Here is an 8,985-nt window from a genome sequence, read left to right as displayed (position 1 = left end):
ACTACTACTACTACTACTAGTTATGTATTGCCAATTAAACAGTCCCTGTGGTTATATCCTTACTTTTCATTCTTCCCAGAAGGTAAGTGTTTGTTCAGGCATCTACAAAAGGATAGCATATTTATGTAAATTCCAATGCCTATACTTTATTCTTTATGTTTGTACAGTCCCATCCCTGATGCTGCCCCTTTTATTTGATGCTGAGAGAATTACCAAGTACTAAGTTGTCAATGCACTGCAAACTCATGACCAGTGTGAACATAGTCTAACTGCATTTTATTTATTACTTTTTAATGATTATTTATTTTCATTTAATACACATCAATAAATCCTTGAGTATATTTTCCCCAGGTCCTTGTTAACATTTTTACTTTTAAAGTTTGCTACAATGACAAAACAAAAAACAAAAACACAATATTGACCATTGGGACAGCCATTATTCACTGGTTTCCTATTGAATGTTATAGAATACCTATATTCATTGTACTATAATTTCTCTTCTTATGAATGGGGCCTACAATCAGCAAGACCGAGTGATATCATATCGAGAAGGAAGGGGACAAGGCGTGTCAATGGATATGCAATAACTGACTCTGACATAGTCGCTATTTGCATATGTGTCAGAAATCAGGAGCTGAATGGGGGCCATATTACTGAATGTATGAGCTGAGAGCTATATGGTCCTAGATAAAGAGGTAGCTAAGGCTGAGTACACCTATGCAATTCTCATAGTTGGAAAAAAACCTTTCATGATCATTTCCAGAGACGTGACAGACAAACGAACAAGTTAGGGGAGATAGGAAAACGAGCGAGAGGCACCCTGCTGCACTTTTATCCCTTGACTTGTGTAGTGGTCATTCCTGATCAGTCATTCATGAATCCATCCTGATAGATCCATTAACACGTCAGATTCTTGCCGAGACAAGCAAGACCATTCGTATCGAGAATCATCTGACATATGTACAAAGCCTAGCCTGTTTAACTTTAGGAGGATCTCTGAAGACAGACATGGCATCTGCCATTGTAATCTGTTTTTTTATAGATGAAAAGATGGGATGCCTGCTGTGCACTACCCCAGAAAGTAGATTTTGTCTCCTGTTTATACAAACTGCAGCAGTATGACTACCCAGCAATGGCAGAAGGGAGAAGGGGTGTTTTACAGACACATTTACAAACTCTGGAGCACTTTGACTTGTCAAATAAATGAATGTAGTTTGCAACCCGGGTCTTTAGGGACAGACAAAGCAGTTTTTGTTCCCTGATTAGGTGGACTCACAATTGCTTTACCTAAGTGTATTATAATTAGATCATTCAGTTTCCTGTAGTCTGAGCAGTTAAAAAACTTTTTATCACTGTGCCTACTGAGGTGTAAGGGGCCCAAGGGGTGCCACTACCAGCACCACAAATTACAAGCACTGTGTTCATTTGAATGTCTTTCCATACTTCCTTATTTCAGTATCTGCCATTTATAGAAGAATACAGCCTGCAGATCCTTGGATGTTCTTATTTAATACAATAACACATCAATGCATACAGTTAGAGAGTGCTCTGTACAGACTGGCAGCAGGTCTGTAGATAATTACAATGAATCTGATGACTCCTGCTTCTATTTGCCCAAGTGACAAGCACTGACAAGCAGATCTCAGTTTAGGAGAAGTTATTCTGCTGAATTCATAGCTAGAAATAACAATCATACATAAAACTAAGCTAACAAGGCAAAACTCTGCTGTAACTCAATCTGACTCCTTTCTATTATCATTAAGTGTTCATTAATAAACTGTATTTAGACATTAAAAACTACAAGCAAAGTGCAAGCCTACCTCTCTGGTCCCCGCCTCCAAGATCCAACCTTTCAACTATGGCATTACATAGAAAAGACAAATTCTACACTTCCTCCCATTACATCATGCGGCTGTGCTCTGCGAGGTCTGCTGCCGCCATCTAGTGGTAATAGCTGCTACTACAAGAAGGGAATGTCTTCATAATAACCATGTGAGAATTAGAACTGATCAGCCAAACCATTAACACCACTGACATGGATGGTTTGTTACAATGGTGGTTATATCAAGCAGCAATGAACTTAGGTCCTAATTTGGTATATGCATTCCTCCATTCTATATGCATTCGTTGGTTTTTTTTAAAAAAAGGGGACACCCTGGGGTAGAGAAGACTTGGGGGTGTTCTGAAAATAAGCTCGGCCACATTTTGCTGATTATTGGGCATAGGATAAAGGGATGGGGTTAAAAAAGTACACAGCTACCATTACTATTCACCCAGGCTGTCCAACAAGCCAGTAGGCCCAGGGACTAACGTCAGTCTGCAGCCTGCAAGGCAAACTATGGCCAAAGATGGTAGCAGGGTGCCAGGTGCTGGAATACTTTCTGAATTCTAGCAGTTGGCACTGAAATAACTGGAACTTCCGATCTCCACCCAGCAATTTAGTTATAGTCTGGTGTGACTGGAATAGGGAGCTCAGTGAGGGCATGTGAATACCTCCGATATTGTGAGATGAGAATTGGACATGTTTTAGCACAAAGCGTAGTCAAAGAGCATAATTCCTACCACACCCCTAGTTATGTGAAAAATTAACAGTAATTATGCAAAAAAAAAAAAAGTATTGGGTAAACATAAGTGCTATTGTTCCTACTTTTTCTTTTTAAATAATTTAGAAGATGGAAAAAAAGTTTGGTGTAATATAAACATTTGGCAGTTAAATTTTTCCTTTCTTTTAAAGTTCCATGCATCAGACCAAAAGCAGAAACGATGGGGAGGAAAAAACAACAACAAAACCCGGAGCCCCTGCATATTGGATTGATAGGATACAGATATAAATGTGGCCCTTTTGACAGCACAGGTATACTTTGTGCACAGTCTGCAGACTAACCCTAAACTTATAGTGTGTCAAGCAATCATAGGTGTGGGTTGGGGAGATTAGTTAGGGAGGGGGGTTAAGGGAGGCAGGATGAGATTGTAATGAAAGAGATTAAATTACCATATGGTTCCGTACATTTGAAAAGTGTCAGTGCAGGATACACACTGCCAAGGCACTGCTGGAAAACAGAACTAGACCTTTACAGATGCATTTTTTTCATACCGTTTTCACCCTAGTCTATCTCCATCCCTCTCATTTTTTTTAATTTTTCTATTGTCAGTATCACCCCCCACCACTCTTTAAGGATACCTTGTTTGACTATGTTGGTTGTGTTTAATCTACCCCCATTTCTTTTGGTAGTCATCGGCTTTTGGATATAGGTTTTGTTGGGGGTGGGGGTGTAATTTTATAATGTTTCATTCATGTTTATTAACAGTAGGCTTCCACATGGTCTTGTATTTGTCTGCTTTCATATGGTATATTCCGTATTTCTGTTTTGTTGTATGGTTTTTCTCCAATTCTATTGTCTTTTTTCATGTAATTTGTTTGTCTTTGTGTTATTTTGAAAAACTGGTGGCAAAACTGTACCAGAAAGTACAGCAAAGGAAAAGACAGAGAAAAAGTATGTGGCTGGCAGAGGATGAGAGGTTACAGTAAAGGAAAAAAGTGTTGGTGAAAAGATGAGCAGTGTTAGTGAGATGGATTGGGAATGTGCTGCTGATATAAGTGACAAAGGTATTGTGGATATGAGAAAGACAACAGGGTGTAGAGAAACCAGTATCAGAAGAGGTAAGCTGAAATTGCACTAATGGGATGTCCTAAGAGTTCAGTGGAACTCAGAACTCTAGGGGGGTATGGATGAGTTGGAAGTTGAAAAAAAATGGCACGTGTAAGAATCAAAGTCACTTTGTAAAGGGCCAAATTATGATGACTTTGCAACTGGAATTAGCAAGATGTATATGAGGTCAAAGCATATGCCTTACATATAATATGGATGATGTGGTTGCGGACATTTTACTGGTTAGAGCAATCACTTTCAGCTAGGGTTCCTTGGATTATTTTGTATATGAGTACTATGAGTTGTAGGAGGTTGGAGAACACTAGGATGGGAGAGTGTTGAGGGGATTGATAAGTTCTAGGCTTGAGGGGATGGATGAGGTCCAGGCGTGAGGAAATGGATAAGGTCTAGGCTAGAGAGGATTGATGAGGTCTGGGCTTGAGGGGATGGATAAGGTCTAGGCTGATGGATAGGGTCTAGGCTAGTGGAAATTTGCTGATATTTCAGCAGCAGCAAGCATAAGAAAAGGAGAAAGTGTTAGTTTTTAGAATAGAATTTAATTGTGATGGAAATGGCACATCTATCTAACACAAACCAATTTTAATTATAATACACAGTGTTTTGAATGTCAGATTCACTGATTCAAGAATAGGCCCCATCAAATTGTGAAAAAAAAATGTGTGTCAGCTTTCTGCATAGCCTAGACAGACTTTCAATATTCTTGGGAATAATGAAAATAGAGCTTACCATATGCACATTCACTATTGTTTATATTTTTTTTTACCATGGTTGAACTGGAGTTTCTATTGCTACCTTTTTTATTGCACTGCCAGTACATGTACGCACATATTTTCAGACAGAATATTTATGTGTAATACAACCAGTACTTGCTTGTACTGCATTGATTAGCTCATTATATTTATGTAGTGGACCTCATAAACAAATGACATTAGAATAAAAAAATTACTTTGATGTCTTTATTATCGGTGAAGGTCTGTCACTTTCAGTTTGAAAACAATATTTGATCACAGGAATCCTGTGGACCTAACATTTCCATGCTGCAGAAAAGCAATAATTTATACATTTATATTTGTATTTATCATAACCATGGTACCTGTTCATCCTACCCCCATACAGGCAAAGCCTTTATTTGTAAAGATTATGTCATGCATATTGCTAAAACCTTGGGAACTATTGTGTGTTTCTAAGTATCCATGTAGCAAATGGTGTCAGAGCAAAGCAAATGCAAAACCAAACATTACATGACACAGGTGAGCGATAGTATATACAATCTGGGGATATACAGAGGGCTCTATTGGTGATATATAGTTTTATTCAGCATATTCCAAATAAAGGACATGCTAACCTAATTTATGTTATATTAGTGTTTAAAGAAAATCTGTCAATAACTAAATAGTGCTTTAATGGCATATTTAGAAAATGTAAAATTATCAAGGGTAACATGATAAAAGATGCCAATGCCAGCTGCAGTCCAAAGGAAGAATATATTCAACAAGTGAAAATTACATTTACATTTGTTTTTTTTTTGGTTTTCTTCTTATCATTATTAGTCATTTCACATTTGACAGTTGCAAGGTGTGTGCAGTTAATGCTTAACACTAGACAAGTATAAAGAAAACAACAATTACCTATATTATCGCAAAGTATTAAAGAGTCATTAAAAATAACTTTGAATGCAATTCTATTTAATGTACAGTGCTGCATATTATGTTGGAGCTTTATAAAGTTTATATCCAGTTTAATATTATAAATAATAATAATACTAATGCAAGTCCTAAATATCCCGTAATAGCAGCCTCTTGTTCACCAGCAAAGGCTATGAAGGACAAGGGGCAGCAGTCAGGCAAGGTTGTAACACAAATATGCAGACAATGAGATAATCTCATTAATATGCTGTTGCTCTGTCTCTGCCTAGTCAGCAAGATGGTAGTTTGTTTTTACCTATTGTTCCTGACCGGCTTTACCGATGCTGCAATGGAAGTCAATGTTTTGGCTGAGTTGTTTGGCATGGGTTGTGGGTCACAAGAGGGACTGCTCAGAATCATAAGTCAATTGGCAGATAAAACAATTGCCTCTTATAATACCTTAGGCCTCTCCAAGGCGATTAAGTCCTTTTTGAGCCTGTGTCAACTGCTTTTGTTTGATAAAAGCAAATTTTGCTTTATGTTGGAACCCACCTTTACTTAAAGTCAACTGCAGGTCAAATACACCTATCAGATGCCATCAACACAAGGCCAAAACTCATTGACATAGGCCCTAATTCAGCAACTAAATTTCACTATGTAGTTGGTTGCTATGCAGTCAGTGGAGCACTTAGCCAAACCCTTTACCTCTGACATCACCTAGTTTTTTCCCTCACTTCCATAGAGATCACATTGAGTGTTGTGTGACAACACAAATGTAAGAAAATAGATTTTGTAAAATATAATTTAACTGAAATTGCACATAAAACTTTTTTGTGACACCAAGTCCACCACTATATCTATAGAGTGAGGCAAAGGAAGGAATAAGGACAATGAATGATCAGGGTATCCCAGAAGTCACCATTCCCTCCACCCCAAGGGCGGGGGGAACTTTTCACTGTTTTCCCAAAAAAAAGGTCCAGAACCTTCTAAACCCTTCCCTTTATACCTTCTCCTCCCTTTTCCTGCTCGACCCCTAAGCCCCATCTCCTTCAATCCTATCATTGACCTCTCTGTGACCTCCTCCTCTACTGAATATTTTATCCCTTTCTCTCCCTGTCTCCTCTTCCTACCCTGTCATGTAGCCCCTTTACCTATTATCCCCCTTTTCTTGCTCTGGACCTACCTGTTCTAGCAAGTCAAATAGTATATTCTGTGTTGATGAAAATGTCTTTAACCTTAGTTCTTGGGTTTATTTATCCAGTAATAGGGTTTTTCAATTTCATCTGTAGTCCAATTGTCAAGCAGGTGCTAATATAGGAGACATAGGAGGCACTTCATAATAATAGGAGATGGGGTATACATGCTCATTTGTCATATTTTGGTGTAAGAGACACATGAACCTATACAGAGTTTTCTGTGTGTGAGAAAAAGACTGTCCTATTATAGAGAACATGCCCTAGTAAAATTGTACAGCCCTATTACAGTAATAGGATAGAATATTGGGCTAATTTCACACGGATACTGAAAATGAATTCTCTCTGGAGTAAAAGGGAGGAAAAAGCGAAAAAAGTGGAAGGGATCGCCGCTATTCTCCTTCCTCCTGTCTATTAATAATAATTATAATAATCCTATTTTATCTAATCTGATTTTATCTAACATATTGTACATTTTGATTTGTCACAATCCCCTGCTGACCACTGATTTATGAATCCAGCATGATGAAGCTTTTGGGGCATTTTGCTTGAGACATAATCACCAAAAACTTCCTTATAATCACAATATGACCAAGATCTTGGATGCTACTAGTACATTTTTTACTACGTTTTTGTCCCTGAGGAAGCCTTGAGGAATGAGATATGAGTGCTGTACAAAGTCCATAGTCATGTCACTAACTGTCCCTCAAAGGAGCTCACAATCTAATGTGACTACTATAGTCATACGTGATTTATGTAGTCTAAGGTCAATTAAAGGGAAAGCCAATGAATCTAACTGCATGTTTTTGGGATGTGGGAGGAAACCGGAGTACCTAGAGGAAACCCACGCAGACATGGGGAGAACCTGCAAACTCCATGCAGATAGTGTCCTGGCTGGTATTCAAACCTAGGTCCTAACGCTGCAAAGGCCAGAGTGCTACCCCCTGAGCCACCACACCCCCGGTTGCCCAGGGGTGTGAAAGCATGTGTGTGAATTTTGCTGCTATACATTGGGGAGGTGTTTTAGCCTAAGAATAGTTAAATTTGGGTCTTAATTACACTGGCTGAAGGGTTGCAGTGCATTTACCACTTTGTGTCCAAAACTGCTGCCGCATACATGTAGCATCTCCCTGCGGCAGCCCCCATTGGGAATTAATTAGGATGGCAGTGAGTAGTGCTTAAAATTATTTAAACAAGTGGCAAGTGTGAACCTGGGCTTAGAAAAACAGCAGTAGTGTCAAGGTAGGACTTTTTTATATACCCAATACTGTATTGCAGAGAAAAAAATGTAAAATAAGAATAATATATTTGTATAGCAGCCTAATATGGTAGAAATCCATGACAAACCCAAACAATACTCTGCCTGAGCAAACTATGGCTACAGCGCTGTATAACAAAAAAACAAGTAAAGGACTTTCTTTCAAGTACAGTCTTTAAAGGAAAATTATATTGATTTGGGGTTTGCATTTAATCAGGCTTTTTATACATTTTTAAAGCAAAACTCTTGGCAAAAAATGTTTATTTAAACATATTAACTCAGTAGCCAAAAGGGATACAAATCCATGTTGTGTTGATGAAATGCCTTTAGTTGGGGGGCTGTTGGCATTTGGGGTTGCTGTAAGAGGTTGTGGGACATTGCAGGAGGTTTGAAGCACTATGATAACTGGGAAGACAGTGCAGGGGTTGGGGGCACTGTGGGAGGATTTAAAGCATTGTGGGAGGTCAGAGGCTGAAATTAGGCTGAATAGCACAGGCTGGGGGACCTGTGGGAGGCCATGGAACCAGGAATGGGATATTGCACCCCATTCCTGGTTCGGTATAAATAAAGTGAACTTCTTTTTCTTCCCATTCGTATGATAGGTTACATGACAGGGAGAGAAGTAATGAGTTTTCAGGGCCTGGTGGGTTAACATAGTGATAAGATAACATGTCTGTGTCTGATCTGCACCAGGTGAAGTATTGATCTATATTGCCCCCCTGTGATAGTTAATGGAGCAATTTCCCAGAGTCAGAATGCTCCCTGCTGACATTCTAGGTTAGGATAAATAGGCTAAATAAATACTTAAGCAGTGCCTGTTGCTTTCCATTTACAGCCTTAGTTTATATGGAAACAACTTTACATAAAGATATACATTTCTCCTCAGCTTATTAGAAGCAACTCTAGACAATAAAGTCATTATCACATTTTTCTATCTATCTATCTATCTATCTATCTATCTATCTATCTATCTATCTATCTATCTATCTATCTATCTTTCTATATTCCTCACTTGTTAATTTTTAATGTTTTGGCTAAAAAAAATAGAAATGATTCTCAGATGTCAATCTACGGAAAGTCTCAAAGCTTATAAACTCCTTCCCGTTTTAGCTGGTCCCTGCACTGCAATTTCTCCCCCGTAGGCTACAAATTGATTTGAAATCTCCTTGCTGCTACAAGAATAAAATTCTGTTTATTTTTAAACATTTGTGTTCAACAGTTTTCATTTTTTACTGTCT

General features: G+C 38.3%; 1 protein-coding gene across 1 annotated transcript in view; it reads right to left on the bottom strand.

Annotated features, from left to right (window-relative positions):
* The window catches only part of TMEM14A (transmembrane protein 14A), an 8,531-nt gene extending 6,640 nt beyond the window's left edge, over positions 1-1,891 (bottom strand). The window contains exon 1 of the mRNA XM_072408443.1: positions 1,821-1,891. The gene's annotated coding sequence lies outside the window, so the exon portion shown is untranslated. The remainder of the gene's footprint in view (positions 1-1,820) is intronic.
* Between the last annotated feature and the right edge of the window lie 7,094 nt (positions 1,892-8,985).

This window comes from Pyxicephalus adspersus, chromosome 4 (assembly GCF_032062135.1).
Source record: "Pyxicephalus adspersus chromosome 4, UCB_Pads_2.0, whole genome shotgun sequence".
NCBI classification, from domain to species: Eukaryota; Metazoa; Chordata; class Amphibia; order Anura; family Pyxicephalidae; genus Pyxicephalus; species Pyxicephalus adspersus.
The sequence above is the reverse complement of the archived record's forward strand: the minus strand, read 5'-3'. Positions and strand labels throughout refer to the sequence as shown.